Genomic DNA, 8151 nt, shown 5'->3' with positions numbered 1-8151 from the left:
GAGGTTGCAGTGAGCTGCCATCATGCCATTGCACTCCAGCCTGGGCAACAGAGTGAGACTCTGTCAAAAAAAAAAAAAAAAGAAAGAAAGAAAGAAAGAAAAAAGAAAAAGAAAAAGAAAGAAAAAATAAAAAATAAAGTGTACCATTCAGTGATTTTTTTAGTATATTCACAAAGTTGTGGAATCATCACCATTATTTAAACCCAGAACATGTTCATCACCCCAGAAACAAATCCTTTGGTAGGTACTGTTTTCGTCACCATTTTACAGATGAGGAAACTGAGGCTCAGAGAGGCAAAGTAAACTGGCCAAGACCCCACAGCCAGGTCTGGGCTTGAGCCTAAGCCCCATGGCCGGGGGTGGCACCCTTCTTAGTGAGATTCATTGTTCTAGACCAGGAACCAGTATACTTTTCTGTAAAAGGCCAGATAGTAAATAGTTTAGGCTTTATGGGTCATTCAATGGGTAAGGTTTTTGTTTTTGTTTTTGTTTTTAATCGAATTTAGGGCAAAACAAAAACAAGTCCATATGAGGAAGTGAGTTCTAAGTTCCTAAATGTCCGAAAGTGGGTCAGGATTCCATGGGAAGTAGTCAAGCTGACAGCAGGCAGTAGAGACAATCTTAAAGAGTTGGATTCAGCAGCACAGACCTACTGGAGCCAGGGATTCCAGTTCAAAGTCAGGAGCACCAGATGTGTGCAGCACCACCCAGCTCAGCGACCCCCTTGTTTAAGAGCACACCCGGCACATAGTAGGCCCTTTAGGTGGTGTGTTGTAAAATCTGACATTTCATTTGCTGCTCTGGCATCTTTGAGCCTCACGGGGCCCCAAAGGCCAGTTCCCACCCTGCTAGTTCCCCTATCAGCCAGACCAGCTTCACCCACCTGTTCTCAACATACCCAGTTTCACCTTCCTGCCAGCCCAAGGAATCATTCAAACAAGCCAATCACATCCTCCCTTGGAAACTGGGAGACACCACAGCCTTTTGTTTACTGCCAGGCCCACCTCCGATGACCCCTGTTTGTTCTGTCCCTGGGTGCAACCCTTCTGTGGCCCTGCAATCAACTTCTACTTGTTTTCTTTTTTGGTGTTGTTTTCTTTTCTTTTTTCTTTCTTTTTTTTTTTCATTTTTATTTTCTTTTTTTCTTTTCTTTTCTTTTTTTTTTTTGAGACAGGGTCTTGCTCTGTCACCCAGGCTAGAGTGCAGTGGTACAATCATAGCTCACTGTAGCCTTGAACTCCTGGCTCAAGCAATCCTCCCACCTTGGCCTACCAAACTGTTGGGATTAGAGGACTGAGCCACCATGCCCAGCCTGCTCATTGGTTTCTTCTGCTTATCGTTAGCTGTCATGTGTTCTGCCATCTTGTGCTATTTAGGGTGGTCTTTCTGTCACCAGTGGGGTGCGTAGGAGGTAACCAGATCAGAGGGCATCTGCTTCCCTTCCTCAGCATCTGTTCCCTTTTCTCATGGGGTCAGCAACTTGATTTTCCCGTAGGGAGTCCCTCTCTCCCTCCCCTTCTCCTACTCAGGCCTTGTGGTTCAGGTAGAAAAAATAGAGAATGAATCCAGCTATACTTGAGTTGGTGCTATTCCTAGACTTTTTCAGTTACATGAGCCAATAAGTATTCTCTTCCCCTCCCACTTTTTTGGAATCTTAGTGCAAAAGAGTCTTGACTAACAATACACTCAAAAAACGCAAATTGAATGAATAAATGCATTCCCAGTTGCTGCTATGCTTCTTGGCACATGGTGGGGCTTAATCTAATGAAGGCCTTCATTTAGGAGAGAAGAAAACTTATCTGTTGGAAACAGAGCCAGGTCTAAGATAAGAAGTCTAAGATAGTATGAAAAAAGTTGATCTAAGAGAGTGTGAAAAAACTTGGGGCTAGGCACAGTGGCTCACACCTATAATTCTAGCACATTGGGAGGCTGAGGCAGGAGGATCATTTGAGGCCAGCAGTTTGAGATCAGTTGGGGCAATATAGAGATACCTATCTCTAAAAAAAAAAAAAAAAATTCCTGTAATCCCAGCACTTTGGGAGGCAGAGGCGGGCAGATCACTGAAGGTCAAGAGTTTGAGACCAGCCTGGCCAACATGGCGAAACCCCATCTCTACTAAAAATAAAAAATACAAAAATTAGCTGGGCATGATGGCATATGCCTGTAATTCCAGCTACTTGGGAGGCTGAGGCAGGAGAATCGCTTGAACCCAGGAGGCAGAGGTTGTAGTGAGCCAAGATTGTGCCACTGCACTCCAGCCTAGGTGACAGAAAAAGACTCCATCTCAAAAAAAAATTAAAATTAAAATTAAATGATTAGCCAGGTGTAGTGTTGCACACCTGTAGTACTAGCTCCTCAGGAGGGTGTGGTTGAGCCCAGGAATTTAAGGCTGCAGTGAGCTATGCTAGTGCTACTGCACCGCAGCCTGGGTGACAGAATGAGACCTTGCCTATTAAAAAAAAAGAAAGAAAACTTTGGGCAGCACATCATCACGTACTCAAGATCCCTAAGGAAGCCACTAAGAACCAGAAAGAATTGGTCTGCCCAAGCGGACCCTCCCTGTATCGGTGTCACAGTCTCTTGGTGGTCCTGTCCCCTAGTATGGGTCATCCAAACACAAGGCTTCCTTCCCCAGGTGTGTACAGTGGAGCTGGAGAGCATCACACATTTGGTCATTCAGTCTTCAATGAAACAAGCCATTGGGAGGTTACCAAAGCTCAACAAAGTCTCATTTCTAATATAGTTCAGGCCAGGTGCAGTGGCTCACGCCTGTAATCCCAGCACTTTGGGAAGCCGAGGCGGGCGGATTACCTGAGCCCAGGGGTTCTAGACCAGCTTGGCCAACATGGTGAAACCCTGTCTCTACTAAAAATACAAAAATTGGCTGGGCGTAGTGGCTCATGCTTGTAATCCCAGCACTTTGGGAGGCGGAAGTGGGTGGATCACCTGAGGTCAGGTGTTTGAGACCAGCCTGACCAACATGGCAAAATCCTGTCTCTACTAAAAATACAAAAATTAGCCAGGCAGGGTGGCAGGCCCCTGTAATCCCAGCCACTTGGGAGGCTGAGGCACGAGAATGCCTTGAACCTGGGAGGCAGACATTGCAGTGAGCTGAGATCACGCCACTGCACTCCAGCCTGGGTGACAGTGTGAGGCTCCGTCTAAAAAAAAAAACAAACAAAAATTAGCTGGGCATGGTGGTACGCGTCTATAGTCCCAGCTACTCCAGAGGCTGAGGTGGGAGAATTGCTTGCTTGAACTCAGGAGGCAGAGGTTGCACCGAGCTGAGATTGCACCTGCGCCACTGCACTCCAGCCTGGGCAACAGAGCCAAACCCAGTCTCAAAAACTAAAAAAAAAAAATAATAATAGGCCAGGCACGGTGGCTCACGCCTGTAATCCCAGCACTTTGGGAGGCTGAAGCGGGTGGATCAACTGATGTCAGGGGTTCTAGACCAGCCTAGCCAACATAGTGAAACCCCGTCTCTACTAAAAATACAAAAATTAGCCGGGCGTGGTGGCAGGTGCCTGTAATCCCAGCTACTCGGGGAGACTGAGGAAGGAGAATCACTTGAACCCGGGAGGCGGAGGTTGCAGTGAGCCGAGATCGTGCCATCACACTGCAGCCTGGTGGGACAAGAGCGAGACTTCGTCTAAAAAAAAATAATAAAATTTAAAAAAAATTTAAATAAATAAAATAGTTCAATCTAGTGAACACAGTTACAGTCTAGGAAGGGGTATTAAGCTGGGCCCATGAATCCCCACAATAGTTCCATGGACAGAATTCAGGTGGAGCCTGGATAGGGAAAAAATTATATCTGTGTTCTCATCATCATGTATTTGAAAGTTAGCGTCACTGCAATTATGAATGGAGGTTATAAACCACTTATTATTAGTAATTTCTGTGGCTTTCATACCCATGAAAAATCATAGATATTTTTGTATCACTTTATGGTTATCACAGAAAACATATTTTAAACTCATCACTACTTTGAAATTAGAGTGGTTATTAGACCAGCCGCTAGATCTTGTTAGGTAATGTGTTAATAAAGCAGCCCTTTTGTTATTAAGTCATGGATTTGTCAGGATTTAAATATATATACATATTTTGACAACCATATTTCCTTGTAATTGGTTTCCTTAGCAATTCTACGTATTTTATTTTACGCATTTTAAAACATGTTCTTAAAAATAGCACTGCCGCTGGGCATGGTGTCTCATGACTGTAATCCCAGCACTTTGGGAGGCCAAGGAGGGTGGATCACTTGAGGTCTGGAGTTCCAGACCAGCCTAGCTGACATGGTGAAACTCCATCTCTACAAAAAAATATAAAAATTAGCCAGGCATGGCAGTGCACACCTATAGTCCCAGCTATTCAGGAGGCTGAGACAGGAGAATTGCTTGAACCCGGGAGGTGGAGATTGTAGTGAGCTGAGATCACACCACTGCACTCCAGCCTGGGCAACAGAGCGAGACTCCATCTCAAAAAATACATATATATAACTACCATTCAACACAGCAATCCCATTACTGGGTATGTACCCAAAGGAAAATAAATTATTCTACCAAAGAGACACATGCACTTGTGTGTTCATCACAGTACTATTCATAATAGCAAAGATGGTCGGGCACGGTGGCTCACGTCTGTAATCCCAGCACTTTGGGAGGCCAAGGTGGGCGGATCACGAGGTCAGGAGATCAAGACCATCCTGGCTAACATGGTGAAACCCCTTCTCTACTAAAAATACAAAAAATTAGCCGTGCATGGTGGCGGGCGCCTGTAGTCCCAGTTACTTGGGAGGCTGAGGCAGGAGAATGGCGTGAACCTGAGACGCGGAGCTTGCAGTGAGCTGAGATCCGGCCACTGCACTCCAGCCTGGGCGACAGAGTGAGATTCGGTCTCAAAAAAAAAAAAAAGAAAAAAACCCGTAATAGCAAAGACATGGAATCAACCTAGATGCCTTTCAATGGATTGGATAAAGAAAACACGGCTGGGCATGGTGGCTCACGCCTGTAATCCCAACACTTTGGGAGGTCAAGGCAGGCAGATCACCTGAGGTCAAGAGTTCGAGACCAGCCTGGCCAACATGGTGAAACCTTGTCTCTACTAAAAATACAAAAAAAAATTAGCTGGGGTGGTGACGCGCTCCTGTAGTCCCAGCTACTTGAGGATGCTGAGGCAGGAGAATAGCTTAAACCCAGGAGGCAGAGGTTGCAGTGAGCCAAGATTGCACCACTGCATTTCATTTCAACCTGGGCAACAGAGGGAGACTCCATCTCAAAAAAAAAAAAAGAAAAAAAAAAGATAAAATCATTACTTTTGCAGCAACATGGATGCAGCTGGAAGCCATTATCCTAAGTGATTAACACAGAAGCAGAAAACCAAATATGAAATGTTCTCACTTATAAATCGCAGCTAAGCACTGAGTACACATGGACATAAAGATGGGAACAATAGAGACTGGGGACTCCTAGAGCAGGGAGGAAAGGAGGGGCAAGGGTTGAAAAACTGCCTACTAGGTACTATGCTCAGTACCTGGGTGATGGAATCACTCATATCCTAAATCTCAGCATCACCCAATATACCCGTGTAACAACCTACACATTTTACCCCTTGAATCTAAAATAAAAGTTGAAATTTTAAAAATAAAATAAAGGCTGGGCATGGTGGCTCACGCCTGTAATCCCAGCACTTTTGGAGGCAGAGGCAGGAGGATCCCTTGACCTTAGGAGTTTGAGACCAGCCTGGCCAACATGGTGAAACTCCATCTCTACAGAAACACACAAAAACTAGCTAGGTGTGGTGGTGCATGCCTGTAATCCCAGCTAGGTGTGGTGGGGAGGAGTCCACAGGTTTTACCAGATTGCCAAAGGGGTCCACAGCATAAAAGCAGGTTCAGAATCCCCAACTAGCCCTGCTGCTATTCCATGACTCTAATTCTTAGCCTCAGTGAACCTCAGCCTGCCCATCTATAAAATGGGAACATCAATACCTATCTCATGGGATTGCTGTAATGTTTAGATGAAATAAGCACAGTGTCTGCCTGCTTAACATATGGGAGGAAATATGTACGTGTTGACTTATCTTCCTCCATCTCCAGCAATTCCCAACTAGTAGTGTCTCGGAAAGCACAGGAATTTGATGCCAGGTCTTCCTGGGTTCGAATCCCATTCCTGCCATTTTAGCTGAGGGACTTAACCTCTCTAAATCTGTTTCCTCATCTTTTAAAAGGGGGCATTTCTTTCTAGCAGTGTTACAAGAATGAAGATCTTAAATATGTAAAATGCCCTACATAGCCTGGCACCGAGTGGGTTTCAAAAAATAGGAGCTGCCATCATCATCGATGGTCGCATCGGTTCCTGGACACTGCCTAGCACACACCAAGTCTTTTTCTTTGCCAGAGAATCACCCTCATCCTCAGCCCAGCCCTAAATGGTCCCAGTCACCCTCTTCTAAGTGATAAGCAAGTATTGAGGGGTCTCTCCTCCCTGATCTGCTGTCCCCCCATCACTCCCTCAACATGAGCTCTGGAGGCAGCCCAGCAGGACAAACTTGGTGCTGTCATTATGCATAAAACACCAAGTGAGCCAGGCACAGTGGCTCACGCCTGCAATCGCAGTTACTTAGGAGGCTGAGGCAAGAGGATCTCTTGAGTCCAGGAGTGAGCCGTGATTGCGCCACTGCACTCCAGCCTGGGTGACAGAAAGAGACCTGTCTCTTAAAACCAAACCAAACCAAACCAAAACACCCACCAGGTGGTCAGAGCTGAAATGTCCTCTAGACCTTGTGTTATAAATGGGGAAACTGAGTCCCAAGAGCGTGAAGGTGCTTACTCAAGGTTGTGTAGATTTCCTTCTGGGACACAGATGCAGTTGTTGTCCTTTGTACAAATTGCGTCATCTCTTCTCTGCATTCTTCCTGCCTCAGAAGCAAGAAAGGAGACAGAAAGACCGTGCGGGGTCAACTCTAGGCTTTTCAGGAATGGGTGGGTGGATACAAACACAAAACAGTAACAAGAGGCAAGACGGGCTCAGAGGCTCATGCCTGCAATCCCAGCACTTTGGGAGGCTGAGGCGGGTGGATCACCTGAGGTCAGGCGTTCGAGCCCAGCCCAGCCAACATGGTGAAACTCCATCTCTACTAAAACTACAAAAAGGGTGTGGTGGCGGGTGCCTGTAGTCCCAGCTACTTGGGAGGCTGAGGCAGGAGAATCACTTGAACCTGGGGGGTGGAGGTTGCAGTGAGCCGAGATCGTGTCACTGTACTCCAGCCTAGGTAAAAGAGTGAGACTCTGTCTCAAATAATAATAATAATAATAATTTAAAAATAACAATAGCAAGAGCCAAATATTAAGCATTTAATTATGCCTGGCCTCAAGAGCTGTACACATATCACCTCTCCACCCCTGAATGAAGTAGGTATGACTATCCCCATCTTACAGAAGAGGAAATTCCAGCGAGGGTAACATATCTTGCCCAAAGTCACATGGCTCGCCAGGGCCAGAGTCTGAATCTAGAGCTGTCTGATTTAGCACGTATACTTTTTCCTCTACGAAAACCCAAAACTTTCATTGGAAAGTTCCAGCGGGTTCCACTGGGTTCCAGTGCTGCTGTGACTTTTACAGCCTTGCTGTTGCATGGGGCCAGCACTGTCCTAGCTGGGGCCCCCACTCTCGCAGCCTTTCCCCAGTATAGCACTGTGCTCTCCACTCCCCAGCCCCCATTGTTAACAGTCAGCGCCCGCCGTAGCCCCAGCATGCTCCAGTGAGAATCCAGGTTCAGGAGGAGCCCAGGAGCTGAGCTGCCACCCACCCCATGGGCACTGTGCTCCTGTTTTTTCAAGATTACGAGGCAGGCATAGACCTGCTAATTGTGTTTGTATTGGGGTTGATTTATATTTGTGCTCAGCATGCATCCACACCCCCTACCACGAAAGCAGATGGGCACGTCTTGCCTTTGAAAGAAATATAATTAAGGCAATTTAGCATCTTTCTCAAACGATGATCTTCCTCCACATGGGAGGAAATGGTTTTGGAGCTGCTTTAGAATATTTGAAGTTTAATTCTTTTTTTTTTTTTTTTTTTTTTTTTCAAACTATTCTCCTGCCTCAGCCTCCCAAGTAGCTGGGACTACAGGTACACGCCACCATGCC

Source organism: Colobus angolensis, unplaced genomic scaffold (genome assembly GCF_000951035.1).
Source record: "Colobus angolensis palliatus isolate OR3802 unplaced genomic scaffold, Cang.pa_1.0 Scaffold240, whole genome shotgun sequence".
In the NCBI taxonomy this organism is placed as follows: domain Eukaryota; kingdom Metazoa; phylum Chordata; class Mammalia; order Primates; family Cercopithecidae; genus Colobus; species Colobus angolensis.
The sequence above is the reverse complement of the archived record's forward strand: the minus strand, read 5'-3'. Positions refer to the sequence as shown.